Genomic DNA, 18,407 nt, shown 5'->3' with positions numbered 1-18,407 from the left:
TGAACTCTTTGTTGAGTAGGTCACATGTTTCTATTTCATTTAGTCCTTTTTCTGGGGTTTTGTCCTGTTTCCTTGCTTGGAAAGTATTCCTTTGTCTCCTCATTATGCCTCTTTCTCTGTGCTTATTTCTATGTATTAGGTGAGTCGGCTATGTCTCCTGATCTTGGAGAAGTGGCCTTATGCATGAGATGCCTTATGAGGCCCAGCAATGTGCTTCCCTCTCGTCACCAGTCCAGAAGATCCAGGAGTGACCCCTTTGTGGGCTACTTGTGTCCTTCTGCTGTGACAGGGTTGCTCCCACTGCAGGTACCCAGGGAGTCTAGTCTTTCCTTCCCTGGCCAGTTGTTTGTAAATCTGGTTTGGGGAGCTTCAGCAGTGTTGGCTACAAAGTCTATCAGCACACTGCTATTGCAGTTTTCCTCTTAATTGGGTTGGTACCCAGTCTAGCTGGTTACTAGGCTCAGGGGCTTACAGTTGTGATAGGCCTCAGGCCTACAAGGCTGTTGTGAGTTCTCTTAGGAGTGGGGCTGAGTGGGGCTGGCCCTAGGCATGGGGGCACTCAATTGTTTCAGGCTTTGGAAGGTGGTGCTGATCCTTTTTATGGCTATTTGTGAAGCACAGGTCTTCTGGTGCTGATAAGCCTCAACCCCCACAGGACCAACACAGTACTAGTCCGTGCACACTTCCCAAACCCCTGGAGTGTACCCTGACACCACACTGCAGAGGCCCCCACCTCTCCACCAATGCCCCCCACAGTTCACCTGGTCCTCACACAGGGCATGCCCCACAGGGGCAGACAGACTCACCTGCCTATAGAGGATCAAGGCACCAGTCAGTGCAGGCTGAAAATTAGCCTGAGGGCTTGGTGTTAGGTGGGGCCAGTCCCTAGGTTGGGTTGCCTGCCCTGGCTGAACTGGATTAAATCTGTGCTCTAGTGGGTGTGGCAGACCCCTGGGCTAACAGGCCAAGAGAAGAACCTCAGTGGTGCCCACTGGGGTCTGTGTCAGCACGCCTGGACCAGTTCAGAATGTCTACAAAAATAATCCATAACCAATCTATAAATGAAAATTTGGGAGAGTTTATTCTGAGCTGAAATCTGGGGACCATGGCCTGGGGCCTCTCTTCCCAAAGGAAGAAAGGGCACCAAGGAAGTGAGTATACAGAGTGGTTATATACCCCCAAACAGGCTGTTTCACATATGATTGATATGTCCCTCCCACAATAGTCACAAGATTGCCCTGGGCACAGCGCTTGATGGACACAGCAGGTAGTGGGTCTGCTATCTCAGAGGGCATAGCAGGAGGCAAGTCTATTGTCTCAAGCTGGGTGGTCACAGGTGAGCTCAGCATCAGTTCCTAGCCTAAGGAAAGATGCTTAAGCATTAAGGAAATGCCAACGTTGGGAGGGGGAGGGAAGTTGCACCTTTATCTCAAGGGCCTTTGTTCTTACCATAGGGAATATCTAAAGCAGATACGCAAAGCATGCTCAATGGCCTCGGTCAGGCCCTTTTGGAAAGACAAGGTCAGGCCGAATTAGGTTTACACCAAATGGCTTCCTCATATTCTCCAATATATCCTATTGCTTGCCATTTTTATTTGTCAAGAACAATGGCCCCCACCAATGTCTCAGTCTCCAGAGAGGTCCTTCCTCTCACCAAGATGCCCCCAGAACCCACCAGGTGCGTGTTGTTTCACCAAAGGACTGTCAGCCTCCTCTCTGTTGTGGTGATTTTAGTTTGCTGCAATGAGTGAGTTTGTGCATGGGCCCTTTAAGACTTGGGTCTTTTCAGCTTTCAGCCGATAGCTTTTCTGGGGGTATCCTCCCTGCGGTTAATATCCAGCAAAGCCAGACAGTAAGACCCCTGTCTCAGTTGGGCTGTGTCTGAAGGATGCTTACAGCAGTACCAGCCCTGCTCTGGACCTCATTCCTCCAGGGAGGATTGTGTACCTTAAGGTGGCTCCTGGCTGGCCAGCTGAGAAGCTTCACTGCTCCCAAAGGTGGCTTTTTTCCTCTCCTCAGGAATTTCTGCCTCTTCCGCCTCAGTCAGGACTGTCCCTTGTTGTGGGGGTTCTTTTTATGCAGTTTCCAGTTTTCAATCCGGGGTAATTTTTCCAAAAATAGTTGTAACCTGGTTGTGTTCATGGGAGAAGATGAGTTCAGAGTCTGCTTACCCCACCATCTTGATGAGATCTCTCCTACATTCTTTAACATAGTTTTATGTAATGTTTTTTCAATCTTCCAAGATACTCTTTCACATATTACTAACCATCTTTGGTGTCACTCATATGTATTCTGTTTACTCAGGCATATGTTCTAATTTTCTAAAATTCAAAAATTTGATGTTTGTTTTCACTCTGATTCTTTCCTGTATATTTTTCCTTTTATCTACAGTTCTTCTAAATCTCTCTTTGGAAGATTACATTAATAAGTCATTAGAAATAATTTTGTGGATTAATCTTGTGTGGCATAAAATTAGAAACTGTTAAAAAATCAAGGAAATTTCCTGTAAAAATTTCAATTCATTTCAAACTTCATATATATATATATATAATAGTGTTTATAAAATGTAGTATTTCCAATTCAGATTCACAAACTAATTTTAAAAATAAACAGCTGCTTTTCTTTAAGGTGCATTTAAAATAAAATTTTGCCTCTATGATTCTTATTTATACGTTTGTATAAATTTGTATTGTGTTTATCAGGTGTGTACTACAAGCGATATTAGTGAGGAGTCATTTCAGAAGTTTAACTCATCGTCATAGACAAAGATTACACATATATAACATTACATAATATACTATATATATAAAATTACAAATATATTTTAAAATTACATAGTAAAAGTATATAATATAGAATTATATAAGTAATTATATAAAAATTGGATTTTATATATATAAAGTCTATGTAAATAGTGTATATCTAGTCTGCAGAAGAGCAATATAGTGATCAATAATGACTTTCCAGTACATAATATATTGCATTAGTTCAAGCTTTAATTGGAAATACAGAATGGAACTATGTGTTCAACAAATAAAAGGAATGATTTAAAATATTTAATTCATATTCCATAAGTTTGAATTATGAGATAATTGAAAATATTTTATGTAGTAGGTCAATAATCACACCATGTCAGAATTAACATTCTTTATAATGATTTAAAATAATAATAAAGCATTTCTGTCAATCTAATACCCTGCAAGGGGTCATTTCTTTTAACTCATTGCATGAAATCATGAGGTACCTGGAAGGGTCTCATGACATCACCTTAGTGAGGTGGAAACTGATTTGGAAATGGACAAGAGGAGCCAGGAGAGAGCTCCTCCAGGTCCAGGGCCACATTTGTGAAGTGGTGGGAGAGAACCAACTGCCCCTCAGAGGACTATAGACACAGAGTCCCTAGCTGTGGGGGTGGGGGGTCCTGGGGAGAATTACCTGCAACTAGAATATACAACTATGTACTGGGGGGCTTTGGGGAGAAGAAGAAACAAAACAAAACAAAACAAAAAACAACAAAGATTGGCAACAGATCCAATCTTAAAAAAACAGTCCGTAGTGTGAACTTTGACAAAAAATCAAAATGATAAGAAAGGTCAAATTAAAATTCTATTACTAAAAATACATCAAAGAAATTAAAAAACTCAATAAATGAGTTTACCTGTGGGTAAGAGACAATTGATAAGGAGGATCGACCTTTGGCATGACAGCATGAGGAGCTCATTTACCCACTCCTTGGTGAAAATTGTTTCATAAACAACAAGCATTTAAAGCTTCTGGAAATGGTCTTAAGGGTAAATAGCAAATGAAGAAACATCCATTCAAGAAAACCTATAAATATTGAAAAAAATTAAAAGGTGAGAGTCTGTGGTATTTGAACCAAGATCATTCCTTCCTCCCTGGCTCAACTCAGTGCAGGTGGAGACTCCGTTTCAGACTGGGGCGGCAAAGAACCCAGGGCTCTCTGTCTCCTTAGCTCCTGGGTGGAGGAGGACACCAGATGGTATTTCCACACCAGTATGGTTCAATATATAAAAATTAGTCAATGTAATACATCACACAAAGAGAATGAAGGACAAAAATCACATGATCATATCAATTAATGTAGAAAAGCCATTTGACAAACTTCAACACCCTTTCATGCTTTAAAAAACTGTGAAACTCAACAAACTAGGTTTAGAAAGAAATTACCTCAACATAATGAAGGCCATCCATGATAGGGGTATTAACTAATGCTTTGGTGACTATCAAATTGCATATATAAATGTATCAAATCAACACATTGTACACCTTAAACTTACACAATGTTATATGTCAATTATGCCTAAATGTGAATAAATATAAATAAATATAAAGAAAACCCCATAACTAATATCATAATTTATCAGAAAACAATGGAAAATATTTCCTCTAAAATCAAGAAGAAAGCCAGGATGCTCGTTCTATGCAATATAGTACTGGAAGCCCTAGCTAGAGCAATTAGGCAAGGAAAGGAAATGCAAGGTATCCAAATTAGAAGGAAGAAGTAAAATTATCTCCTTTTGCAGATGACATATTGTTACATATAGAAAATCCTAAAAATTCCACAAAAACGCTCTTAGAATTAATAAACAAACTCAATAAACTTTCAGGGTACAAAATCAACACGCAAAAATCAGTTGCATTTCTATAGACTTACAACAAAAAATCCAAAAAGGAAATTAAGAAATCGATTCCATTTATAAGGACATCAAAAAGAATAAAATACTCTGGAATAAACAAAGAAAGTGAAAAAATTGTACACTGAAACCTGTAAAACGTTGCTTAAAGAAATCAAAGAAGGGGGCCGGCCCAGTGGCGCAGTGGTTAAGTTCGCATATTCTGCTTCAGCAGCCCAGGGCTCGCCGGTTTGGATTCCAGGTGTGGACCTACCCACCACTTCTCAAGCCATGCTGTGGCAGGCAACCCACATTTAAAGTGGAGGCAGATGGGCATGGATGTTAGCTCAGGGCCAGTCTTCCTCAGCAAAAAGAAGAGGATTGGCAACATATGTTAACTCTGGGCTAATCTTCCTCAAAACAAAAAAAAAGAAATCAAAGAAGGTATAAATAAATGGAAAAACATCTCAGGTTCATAGATTGGAAGATTTAATATTGTTAAAATGTCTGTATTACCCAAAGTGATCTACAGATTCAATGCAATCCCTATCAAAATTCCATTGGCATTTTTAGTAGAAATAGAGATCTATTCTGAAATTCACATGCAATTTAAAGGGACCCTGAAGCTTCAAAACAGTCTTGAAAAAGATGAACAAAATTGTAGGCCTCACAGTTCCTGATTTCAAAGCATACTTCAAAGTTACAGTAATCAAAACAGTGTGATACTGGCATAAAAACAGACATATACACCAATGGAACAGAATAATGAGCCTAGAAGTAGACCCTTGTGTATATGATCAAATGATCTTTGGCAATGGTACCAAGACCGTACAATAGGAAAAGGACATTCTCTTCCAAAACTGGCATTCAGAAAACCGGCTATCCACATGCAAAAGAATTATTTGGACCCTTATCTTCCATCTTGTACCAAAATTAGCTCAAAATGGATTAAAGACCTAAATATGAGGCCTAATACTATAAAACTCCTAAAAGAAAACATAGGAGAAAATCTTCATGACATTGGATTAGGCAATAATTCTTTGATATGGTGACAAAAGGATAGGCAACAAAAGCAAAGATAGACAAATGAGACTACATCAAACAAAAACTGTGCGTCAAAGAAAACACTGAGTGAAAAAGCAACCCATGGAATGGGATAAAATGCAAACATTTCATACATCTGATAGGGGATTAATATGCAGAATACATAAAGTCCTACAACTCAACAACAACAATAAAAGTAACACAAATGGCCAACAAGCATATGAAAACATGCTCACCATCACTAATCATTAGAGAAAGGCAAATTGAAACCACACTAAGATATTGCCTTAAACTCATTAGGATGGTCATTACAAAAAAAAAATAAACAGAAAATAAGTGTTGGGGAAGATGTGGAGAAATTGGAACCCTTGTGCATTGTTGGTGGGAATGTAAAATTGTGTAGCTGCTATGGAAAACAGTATGAAGTTTTCTCAAAAAAATTAAAATAGAATTACCATGTGATCCACCAATTCCACTCCTGGTGTATATCTAAAAGAATTGAAAGCAGGATATCAAAGAGATATTTTGCACACCCATGTTCATAGCAGCACTATTCATAATAGCCAAGAGGCAGAAGCAAATGTCCGTGGATAGATGAATGGATAAAGACAATGTGTTAGATACATACAATGGAATGTTATTCAGCCTTCAAGAGGAAGGAAATTCTGTCACACGCTACAACATGGATAAACCTTGAGGACAATACACTGTGTGAAATAAACAAGTCACAAGAAAGACAAATACTGTATAATTTCACTTACATGAGGTATTTACATAAGTCCAACTCATAGAAACAGAAAGTAGAATGGTGGTTGCCAGGGCTTAGCTGTAAGGGGCAATGCTCAATTGTTGTTCAACGGGTATAGAGTGTCAGTTATGCAAGATAAAATAGTTCTAGAGAGCTGTTGTAGAACAGTGTGAATATACTTAACAGTACTGAATTCTACTTTAAAATGGTTAAACTGATCAATTTTATGATATGTGAGTTTGCCACAATTAAGTAATTAAAAATCAATTCACCATAGATGTATGGGGTTATTTCTCAACTTTCAATTGTGTTCCATTTATCTATATGTCTATCTTTAAGCCAGTACCACAATGATTTGATCACTGTTGCTTTGTGGTATGTTTTCAAATCAAGAAGAGTTAGTACACCATCATTTTTCTTCTTTTTCAAGATTGTTTTGGATTAAGGTCCTGTTGAAATTCCACATAAATTTGAGGATCAGTTTTTCTGTGTCTGGCCCCTCAAAACAGGAGTTTTTGAATTTCAATAGAGATTGTGTAGAATATGTAGATCACTGTGGGTAGTATTTCCATCTTAAACATTAAGTCAACCTATCCATGAACATGAGATGTCTTTCCACTTGTTTATATCTTCTTTAATTTCTTTCAGCAATATTTTTAGTTTTCAGTATATAAGTCTCACAGCCCCTAGGATAAATCTATTCCTAAGTATTTTATTCTTTTTTTTATGCTATGTAATTGGAATTGTTATCTTAAATCCCTTTTTGGATTGTTGATTTCTAACATATAGAAATACTACCTTTTTTTGGAGTTGATCTCATATCCTGCCACTTTGCTAAATTTATTTCTTAGGGAAATCAGATTTTGGGGGAGTATGTGGATTATTTAGGATTTTGTATCAATAGGATTATGTGAACTGGAAATAAAGATAGTTTTATCATTCCTTTCCAAGTTGGGTGCATTTTGTTTATTTATTATTTGCCCAATTGCTTGTCTAAAACTTCCAGTATAACATTTAATGGCAGTATTGAAAGTTGGCATTCTTGTCTTGTTAAGATCTTAGTGGAGAGTTTTCAGTCTTTCACCATTGAGTATGACGTCAGCTGTGGGTTTTTCATAAATTCCCTTTATCACCTTCAATTCTTAGTTTGTTGAAAGTTTACCACGAAAGAGTTTTGTATTTTGTCAGAAGCATTTTCTGCAACATTTAAGATGAGTGTGTTTTTCCTCTTCATTCTGTATATGTGGTGTATTACATAGATTGACTTTTTAAAGTTGAACTACCTTAAGATAAATCCCACTAAGTAATAGTGTAAAACTATGCTAAAATATCACTAGATTCAGTTTACTAGTATTTTGTGAAGTATTTTGCGTCTATATTCACAAGAGATATTGGCCTATAGTTTTCTTGGAAAGTTTTAGTCTGCTGTTGCTGGTTTTTTTCAAGATTTTTAAAAAGGTGAGTGTTAATTCTACTTAAATGTTTGGTAGAATTTCTCTATTCATCAATGAATCCATACAGCTATAAATTTGCCTCTTAATATTGCTTTTACTGCATCTCATAAGTTTTACTATGTTATGCTTTCATTTTCATTTCTCTCAAGTTATTTGCTAAGTTCTCTTGTGATTTCTTCCTTGACCCATTGGTTGTTTAAAATTATGTTGTTTATGATCTTGTAGGACAAATGCATATTTCATGTTTTGTTTTGCTTGTTGATAACCCAAATGTGATCCCCAAGAACCCAAGGCTTCAAGTAAAAGTTCTGCTGAATGACAACCCAACAACAGTCACATCTTCAAAGAAGTCACTAACAAATTGTCTTATCTCTGAATTATTCTTCACTGAACAATACAAAATCCATGCAGATTGAACAGAGAAAGGACTAGCATTGATTTGAAGAAAGTTTTTGCAACTTTTACTACAGATGGGATTTTGTGCTCTCAGACACCTGGTAAAGAAAGATCACCTTTGACGGATGAACAGTATTACTTCCATATTGGAATATATAAAGTGTGTAAAACTTGAACTTATGGAAAACTACATTGCATGTTTATGCCTACTTCAAAAAAAGATTGTTAATTTCTACATATTTGTGAATCTTCCAGATTTCCTTCTGTCATTGCTTTCTAGTTTCACACGAGTGTGGCCAGAAAAGGTACTTTGTATGATTTCAAACTTTTAAAATTTATTGAAACTATTTTGTTTTATTTAAGCTATAGTCTATCTTGAAATTGTTTCACATGAACTTTAGAAGGATGTGCATTCTACTCCTGTTGGCCGGGAATTTCTGCATATGTATGTTACTTTTAGTTGGATTAGAATATTGTTCAAGTCCTCTATTTCTTTATTGGTCCTCTATCTACTTGTTCTATCCATTATTGAAAGCGGATAAGAGTATTGAAGTCTCCAACTATTATTGTAGAACTGAATTTCTCCTTACAATTCTATCAAATTTTGATTCGTATATTTTGGGGTTCTGTTGTCAGGTGTGTATAGGATAGATTGACCCTTTTATCAATATTTCCTTCTTTGTCTCATTAACAAATTTAGCTTGAGGTATTCTTTGTCTGATATTAATATAGCCTCTCAATCTTTTGTTTACTATTTACATATAAGATCTATTTGCATCCTTTCATTTTCAACCGACTTTTGTCTTGGATCTAAAGTATGTCTCTTGCAGATGACATGTAGTTGAAATTGGGTTTTTAAAATTTATTGTATCACTTCTTTTTAAACGGGAAAACTAATCCATTTATATTTATAGTAATTACTAATAAGGAAGCACTTGCTGGTTTTAAAATTTTTTCAACATGTTATTTTTTTGTTTCTTAATCCTCTAATACTGCCTTTTTTGTGTTTAATTGATTTATTTGTAGTGTATCATTTGAATCTCTCCTCATTTCTTTTCTTCATATTTCAGTTATTTTCTTAGTGGTTATCCTGAGGATCTAAACTAACATCTTAAACTTAGAACAATTGAGTTGAAATTAACACGAACTTATTTTCTACAATACTATGCATTACACAGATCAATCCCTCCTCCTTTATATTGCTATTGTCACAAACTATGTTTTTATACATTTGTTTCCATTAACATAGATTTATATTAATGTTTTATGCATTTGTCTTTTATACAATATACGAAAAAAAGAGGACTTACAAACCAAAACTAGAATCACACTGGCTTTTATACTTACCTATTAGTTTTCTTTACCCTGTTCTTGATTCTTCTTATGGCTTTGAGTTATTGTCTAGTATCTTGTCACTTCAGCTTGAAGGACTCCTTTATCATTTCTTTTCAGTCGTATCTTCTAGAGACAATTTCCCCCAACTTGTGCTTATTTTTGAAACATCTTTATTTCTATTTCATATTTGAGGATACTTTTGTGGGATATAGTGTTCTTGGTTGACAGATTATTTCTTTCAGCATTTTAAATATGTCATTTCACTTTCTTCTGTTTGTAATTTCTGTTGAGAAATAAGCTGCTAATCTTATTGGTGAACCATTATAAACAACAATTCACTTTCCTCTTGCTGCTTTAAGATTCTGTCTTTGTCTTTTGATAGTTGGATTATAAAATGTCTTGACATAGCTGTCTTTGAGTTTAGCCTACTTAGAGTCCGTTGACTTTGTGAACGTGGAGATTCAAATCTTTTATTAAAATAGGAAATTGAAGCTGTTACTTCTTAAGCATTCTTTTGGACCGTTTCTATCTCCTCTCTTCATTTGGGACTCTGAGTATGTGTATACTTGTATAGTTTATGGTTTTCCCGAGGGGTCTTAGGCTCTGTTCCTTTATCTTTATTCATTTTTCTTCCTGCACTTGATACTTAAATTTTAATTGATTTATTTTCATCAATTTAATTAATTAATTAATTAATTTGATGGTTACTTTTCTGGACTGTGAAATCTACTGATAAACTTCCCTAGACAATGTTTTATTTCAGTTATTGTACTTTTGAGTTCTGGAATTTATATTTTGTTCATTTAAAAAATAACTTCTATCATTATTGATATTTTCTATTTATTGAGACATTGTTCTCCTGGTTTCATGTAGTCTTTTGTCTACAATTTCCATTTGCTCTTTGACGTATTTAAGAGAGTTCATTTAAAGTCTGTGTTAATAAGTCCTATGTCTCTGTTTGCTTAGAGATATTTTATGTTTTGTATTTTTTTTTCCCCATGATTGGCCATACTCCCTTCTTTCTTTGTATGATTCACAAATTCTTTCATTAAAAACTGAACATTTTGATATATAATGTAGCAACTCTGGAAATCAGATTCTTTCCTCACAAAAGCATTATTTTATTGTCGTTATTTGGGGGTTTTGCTGTTTGCTTGTTTAGTACCTTATGTAAATTATTTTTGTAAAGTCTGTATTCTGTGTCATGTGTAACCTCTGAAGTCTTTGTGCCATCATTGAATAGGAAGCTAGTGATTTGACTGTGATTTTCTTAAATGCCTGAATCAAACAAACAAACAGGAAAAGTCTTCTCCCAGTCTTTGCAGATTGACTCTGTTGGTGCATTCTTCCAATGCCTGCTCAGGCCATTTAAAACTCTGCCTTAACCCTCACTTGCTGCTTATGCTGAGCCGAAAGATCAACCAAAGGTGAAAGCTTAGGGTTTTCTCAGGTCTTTTCTCAGCATGCATCTCTCCCTGGTCATGTGCATGGACTTCCAGACTCCTCTTCATAAACAGCAATTTCTTAAAGCCCTGTTTCCAAAAGTATCTCACTCTTCAGCTTTTCCCCCTGAGTTTCAGTGTGTCTGTATTTGCCCTCTCTGCTATCTTTTGCTCCAGGTAGCAGCATCCTGTTCATTTGCCTCTCACTCTTTTTGAGGAACATCCTAAGAAGTCTCTTCCCCAGAAAGAATTCCAATTCATACAAAACAAAGGTAAGCTCCTTGCATCACTTCAGTCCTTCAGGGAGTCCCTAGAGAGATCAAAAGAGACAAAGACCATTCCTTGAGGACTGAGTCAGCACTGTTCACACCAGAACCAAGAGCACAATGGGAATGCAGCTTGCCATCTTGAAGCTCACTGCAGAGCTGGAGAGAGTGGTGGGTCAGAAGTTAATTCAAAATGCTATAAGACTCTCTTACCATGTTTCAATTGTATTTTTCTGGTTGAGAATTTTCTTGGTTTCTGTAAATATTTACTGTCTTCCAGAGTTTAAATAAATTCTCACAATTTTTGCCACATTTTTCACTGTTTATGGGGCAGTGCAGACCCCAAGAATCCTTATTCTACCACTTCCTACCAGTTGATTTTTTTGCATACAAATGTGTTCATTATAGGATTTTTGTTGTACTATCAAACAAGTAACAATAAAAAATGCAAATAAGAATAAACTAAATATCCATCCATACCAGGATGTTGAATAAATTGTAATATATTCATAATTTGAATGCTTTTTCAGCCATTAAAAAATTATTTATATCTCTCTCCATCTCTCTACTTTTAATCTATATGTGTTTTTCCATTTAAGGTGGGTGTCTGTGGACAACATGCAGCTTGGTCTTGCTTTTTGATTCACTCTGACAATCTCTGCCTTTTGTTGGTATATTCAGACATTTGACTTTTAAAGTGATTATTGATATGGTTGGATGAAAATCTAGCCTATTTGTTACTATTTTCTATTTATTGTCCTTGCTCTTTTTTCTGATTTTTGTCTTCCATTTTTTCTATCTCCTGTGGCTTTAATCAAGCATTTTATGATTCCATTTTCTCTTCATTCTTAGCATACCAATCATACTTCTTATTTTAATGGCTGCACTATAGTATACATTTACAACTAATCCACATTTATTTTCAGATAACACTGTGCTGCTTCTCAAATATCGTAAATATACAGAAGGTTTGCAACTTATGATGGTTTGACAATTTTTTATTACATTTTTTAATTGAGTTCATAATAGTTTACATCAGTGTGAGATTTCAGTTGTACCTTATTTCTCGTCTGTCACCACATAAGTTCTCCCCTTCACCCCCTGTGCCCATCCCCCAACCCCCTCCCCATGGTGACCACTGAACTGTTTTCTTTGTCCATGTGTTTGTTTATATTCCACATATGAGGGAAATCATCTGGTGTGTGTGTTTCTCGGTCTGGCTTATTTCGCTTATCATAATTCACTCCAGGTCCTTCAATGTTGTTGCAAATGAGATGAATTCACCTTTTTTATGGCTGAGTAGGATTCCATTGTATATATATACCACATCTTCTTTATCTAATCATCAGTCGATGGGCAACTGGAGAGTTTCTGTGTCTTGGCTATTGTGAATAGTGCTGCAGTGAACATAGGGGTGCATATGTCACTTTGGATTGTTGATTTCAAGTTGTTTGGGTAGATACCCAGTACTGCGATAGCTGGGTCACATGGTAGTTCTATTTTTAGTTTTTTGAGGAGTCTCAATAGTGTTTTCCATAGTGGCTGCACTAGTTTGCCTTCCCACCAGCAGTGGATGAGGGTTCCGTTTTTCTCCATACCCTCTCCAACATTTCTTAGGTTTAGTCAGTGATTATAGCCATTTTAACAGGTGTAAGGTGGTATCTTAGTGTAGTTTTGATTTGCATTTATCTGATAGTTAGTGATGTTGAACACCTTTCATGTGTTTATTGGCCATCTGTATATCTTCTTTGGAAAAATGTCTGTTCATATCCTCTTGCCTTTTGATCAGGCTGTTATTGTTCAGTTGTGTGAGTTCCTTATATATTATGGAGATTAACCCTTGTCAGATATATGATTTGCAAATATTTTCTCCCAATTGGTGGGTAGTCTCTTTGTTTTGATTCTAGTTTCTTTTCGCCTTGCAGAAGCTCTTTAGTCTGATGAACTCCCACTTATTTTTTCTTGTTTCCCTTGTCTGAGAAGACATGGTATTTGAAAAGATCCTTTTTAGTTTGATGTCAAAGAGTGTACTACCTATATTATCTTCCAGGAGTTTTATGGTTTGAGGACTTATCTTCAAGTCTTTGTTCCATTTTTAGTTTATTTTTGTGTATGGCATGAGATAATGGTCTAGCTTCATTCTTTTGCATGTGGCTGTCCAGTTTTCCCAACACCATTTATTGAAGAGACTATCTTTTCTCCATTGTATGTTCTTGGCACCTTTCTTGAAGATTAGCTGTCCGTAGATGTGTGGTTTTATTTCTGGCCTTTCTGTTCTGTTCCATTTGAGACATAGGAAATGCTTAAAGCAGATACACAATGCATGCTCAATGGCCACGTTAGGCCCTTTTGAAGAAAAAAATAAATAAGGTCAGGCCAAATCAGCTTTACACCAAATGGCTTCCTCATATACCTCATTGCTTATCATTTTTATCAGTAAAAAAATGGGAATGGTGCAAGGACAGAAAAAATAAACTGGAGGGATAATGGAGCACTGAGAAACATGGTAAAATTCGACCATAGACAAGGGGGAGCGTTGGGTTCCAGTCAGGAAGCTTGTCTAGATTTAATAAAAGCCCCACTAACTTTGCCTCTTTTGAGTAAGTGTTGTGTACTCCAGGGAAAATACCAATCTTTTTTTTCAGTTATCTTTTTAAATGTTCCCTTAAAATTCTGATAGATAATGATAATGATGGAAATTTTAATTTAATGCAAAATGGTGAGAAGTATGATATAAACATTTGTAAACACTTTCACATGTACCTATTTACAGTCAAGCATCACTTAAGATGGGGATATGTTCTGAGAAATGTGTCATTAGGTGATTTCATCATTGTGTGAATAACATAGCGTCTGTTTACAGAAACCTAGATAGTAGAGCCAATCACACACCCAGGCTGTATGGTACTAATCCTAAGGGACCACCGTCGAATATGTGGTCCACTGTTGACCCATGTGTCATTATGCAGTGTATGACTCTATACTATTTTCTCCTACTTCCAGTGACTGTTTTAATTTATCATGGTTTTACCTCACCTCTTGGTAGTTAGACCTATACTGAAAAGGGATTATTTGAAACTAATTGTATAGGCTCCAGCAGCATCTGTTTAGTTACTTAAACTATTAATAATTTGCATTGTTTTTCTGAACTCCAGCAGCAACTACTTTCCTATCTTGGAGTTGGGGTGGGCTGCAGTCTTCCTGTTCACGCAGCTGCAGGTTTAATTAGGAACATTGATAGAAAGTGTGAAGTCTTCTCCCTTGAGCTGAGTGATCAAAATGTTCTTTGTTTGGATGTCTTGGGAGTTGACTCAAGCCTCAATGCACCACAGGTAGCTCTAAATATAAATTTGTACTTTTCCCACAATCTTAACTTGTGCCCTCTGGCTGACAGCCTGTTGTCCGAAGTCCAGCCCAGAAACCTACAAATTGAGCACTAGGTCAGCTCTCATGGAAACTCCTCTGCCTTCATCTCCACTTGAGTTCACTGAAAATATTTTGAGCCAAGCTCTGGGGCATCCCCACTGGCTCATGCCACATCAGTACTGCAGAGACTCAAGGAAGTGTGAAGTACCCCCTCCCCACACCACCTGCCTCTCCTCATTATCATTGGAAGTTCCAGAACCAAAGATTCAAGCGAAGTGGGAGGCACACAGGAATGTCAGTCTGTGACCCACCTTGAAAGTGACATTGGCCTTTAATATCCTGAGTTTCACCACTGCCCCAAGCCATCCAGCCTAGTCACAAGTTATATGCACCATCATCAGGGATTCTAATTTATTTCCTTCTGTTCTTTTGAATAACAAATAATTATGTAAAGGAAATAATAATAAAAATAAATTTGAAAATAATAAAAGTTAACCTCTTTCTGGATTTGGATTGGTTTATCTGTTACAAAGCAAGAAATGTTTACATTTGAAAATATTGGGAAACTCAAGGAAAATAAAATTGTCCAAAATTATAATGTCTAAAACAGCCAGTGCTTTTATATACATTTCTAAGGCTATTTCTATGCACCTATAAACTTATCTGCAATACAAAAATTCTGTGCTATCATTAATTAACACTAGTAACTTGAAGTTTCTTGTTAAAGATACCTCAGAGATTTTTTTCATCACAAAATATTGCGTCATAACATACATTTTAATGGCTGCATAGTGGTCTATTGTACAGACAAAATTATTTTTTGTTTGTTTTATTTATTTTTTGTTCCAAAATCCTTCTTTTAAGCACTTAATTTGTTCACTAATAACACTGTGCTAAAAACTTTTCTGTTCATTCATCTTTCTCTTTATTTTTAAATGTTTTATTTAAAAAGAATTCCAATCTATGAAATTTCTCAATCATGCATATGCATTTTTACAAGTTTTGATGCAAAACAGCTTGTCTTCAAAAAGTTGCATTTCAAACTGCAAGTATGAAAGTGTCCCTTTACACATAGGATAGCTAATCCTGGAAATTATCATTTTGAATGTGTCTCAATGAAGAGAGATGCATGTAATAAAAAACCCAATGATATGTGGTCTATAATATCTGCTATATCTATTAAAAAGCAGAGTAGGAAATGATTCCACAGTTCATCTCTAAGATGGAGGATCTTTCCATCTTGTCTGTGCTGTCATCTTCAGATGACACACTGGGTAGCTCCTCTAATGGACAATTTCAAATGTCACTCTCAGACACCCTCTCCATATCTTCTGCAATGAGATCCTCGGCTGACTGCCCCTCACAGATGATGGACTGATTCAGCTGGGCCTGCCTTGAGCTGCTCATTGGTGATGGGAATTGAACGACTGTAAGTGACTTGAATTGGGTCAGAATGGACCTGTGAGTCACATGGGGAAGGAGAGGAGAAAGCAGATATACACACCCACAGCTTTGCTGGGTCCTTTTCACCAGTGGAATAAATGAATAAAAGGTACCAGTTTGATCTCTTTTTGTTCCCAAGGAAGCAGCTAACACATACCTGCAAATATCTGCAGTTACTACCAGTATCACTGTTGTCACTGAAAACCATTAAAATGCAAATACTGTAACAAAGAAGTTGTCACACCACAAAATAAGCCCTGTGTCATCATGGAATCTCATAGCATCACCTTTGAACCATTTGATTCTATTCTAGCACTCTCTGAAGAACTGTGACTGCAATATGGTATTAGAGGGGCAGACATCTAGCATCCCTCTGTGCTCTTATCTTCTCTGGTAGCACCTATCACACCAAAATACGAAAATCCCAATAAGAGTAACGTAGGAAGACCGGGGGTGGAGGCCCAGTTGTGTACAGTACACATGTGGCTTATAGTAAATTTGGGGCAGTTTCTTTCAAAGGCTCCTCCCAAGCACATAAATAATTCCCAAAATGAGGGATGACATTTGGATACTTCTTTCTTAAGTCATTTTCAAGACTCATATAGAGGCGTTTACTTTATTTTCAACTCATATAAACATAGTAAAAGCTGGCACATATGGCCATTTATTGACCCCGTATATCAATGACTTGAAACTTTTGAATTTCATGGCAAATAATAAATTATGCTCATAATGATTGTAGACAGAGGACAGCAGGGTGTAAGCCAAAAAAGTAAGATGGTCCACAAAATCACCCTCCAGCGTCAGAGACACCAGAGAGGAGAAATCTTTGATGCTAACAGATTTTCTGGACTGCAGGACTTCCAGAATTGAAGTCAAATTTAAGACCATAGTATCTTTGTCTGGCGTGTCATCTTAAAATAACCATTTCTGCTTCATTTCACTGATCGCCTTCCCTAGAACTAGAAATTAATATTCTCAACCACGACTAAAGTTATGTTTTTTAATGTCGCTAATTACTAATTTATTGGATTTTTGCCCTTACATATTGGAGACTAAAGATATACAGATTAAGCCTAAGGACCTATTCCATCAGGCTCAGTCAGACTAAGTTGTGATATTAATATCATTATTATTAGCTGTTATTCATTAATCACCTATCAGACAGCTTTAATACCTGTGGCAGAGCAGAGAGGACATGAAGTTTAGAGAGAAACAGAGTGTCCATAAATTCTGATGAAGTCTAGTTACATTGTTTCAATATGCTGTCTTCCACTGTCCCCAAGAATTTAAAATTTTTCCATGTTCTTCTGGACATTTCCTTTCTGGGTAATGGTTGGAAGCCACTCACAACATTCCAATGACTTTTAAGGTTAGTACACAATCCCTTACATAGAGACTTTGTGGCCACACTGAACTTGGGGTGGCATCAGATATGCTTTTACTTTGCAGGAGTCCGAATATGGGGACTCCTTAAAATGCACTCTATATAATAAAATTGAAACATTTATATACATATTTTATCCAGAAATATATTCTATACATTTATACTTCATGTACTTTGCATGTATTTATACATAAAATTATGTGTATTGTTTGGGGGTGATTTAATGACTTTGAGAAATTATTTTTGATAAACAAAAGTTTTGCCTACTGTTATCTTTAAATCCTAATATTTCTGTGAGAAGTGATTTTGGTTTGGGTTTCCAGCTCTAAATTCTGTTCAGTTCTGAGAAGTGAATTTAGATTTCCTGAACACTATTTTACACAAGTTTGAAATTGTGGAAAATTTGCATTCACATGGTGCCAAAAGCTAAATTATAACCAATCTGATAAATTCAGAAAACAAAAGGACTGATACTGTCCATGGGACTGAAATTATTGATTTCATATAATTCGAGATACCAAAACTTGTAAGTCTTCTCAGTGGCGATGCCACTGCATCCTTTACAAATGTTCCCACAGCTGTGTTCTCCTCAGGGACTCTCTCCAGTTCTGTCTTCTCTGCTCTGTGTCCAATTCATGTCCTCTGAGGTGCCTCCCTATTGCCATCTGCCCTTTGACTCAGCCTCTTTACTGACACCCCAGTAACAGTTTTTAAATTTAATCTTTACTCTGGCGTGAGGTTGGATTTCAGATCCATTTCAGCAACCTACACAACAACCAAAGACCATAACTGGCCCCCCTCACAGCGTACCTGAGCTTCTAGAACCCTCGCCAGGGGAGAATTTGACGTCTTCACCTATATAGAGCTTGGTATCGTTTCCTTCTGTATTACT

Source organism: Equus quagga, chromosome 7, assembly GCF_021613505.1.
Source record: "Equus quagga isolate Etosha38 chromosome 7, UCLA_HA_Equagga_1.0, whole genome shotgun sequence".
Lineage (NCBI taxonomy): Eukaryota > Metazoa > Chordata > Mammalia > Perissodactyla > Equidae > Equus > Equus quagga.
Note: the sequence above shows the minus strand (reverse complement) of the source record.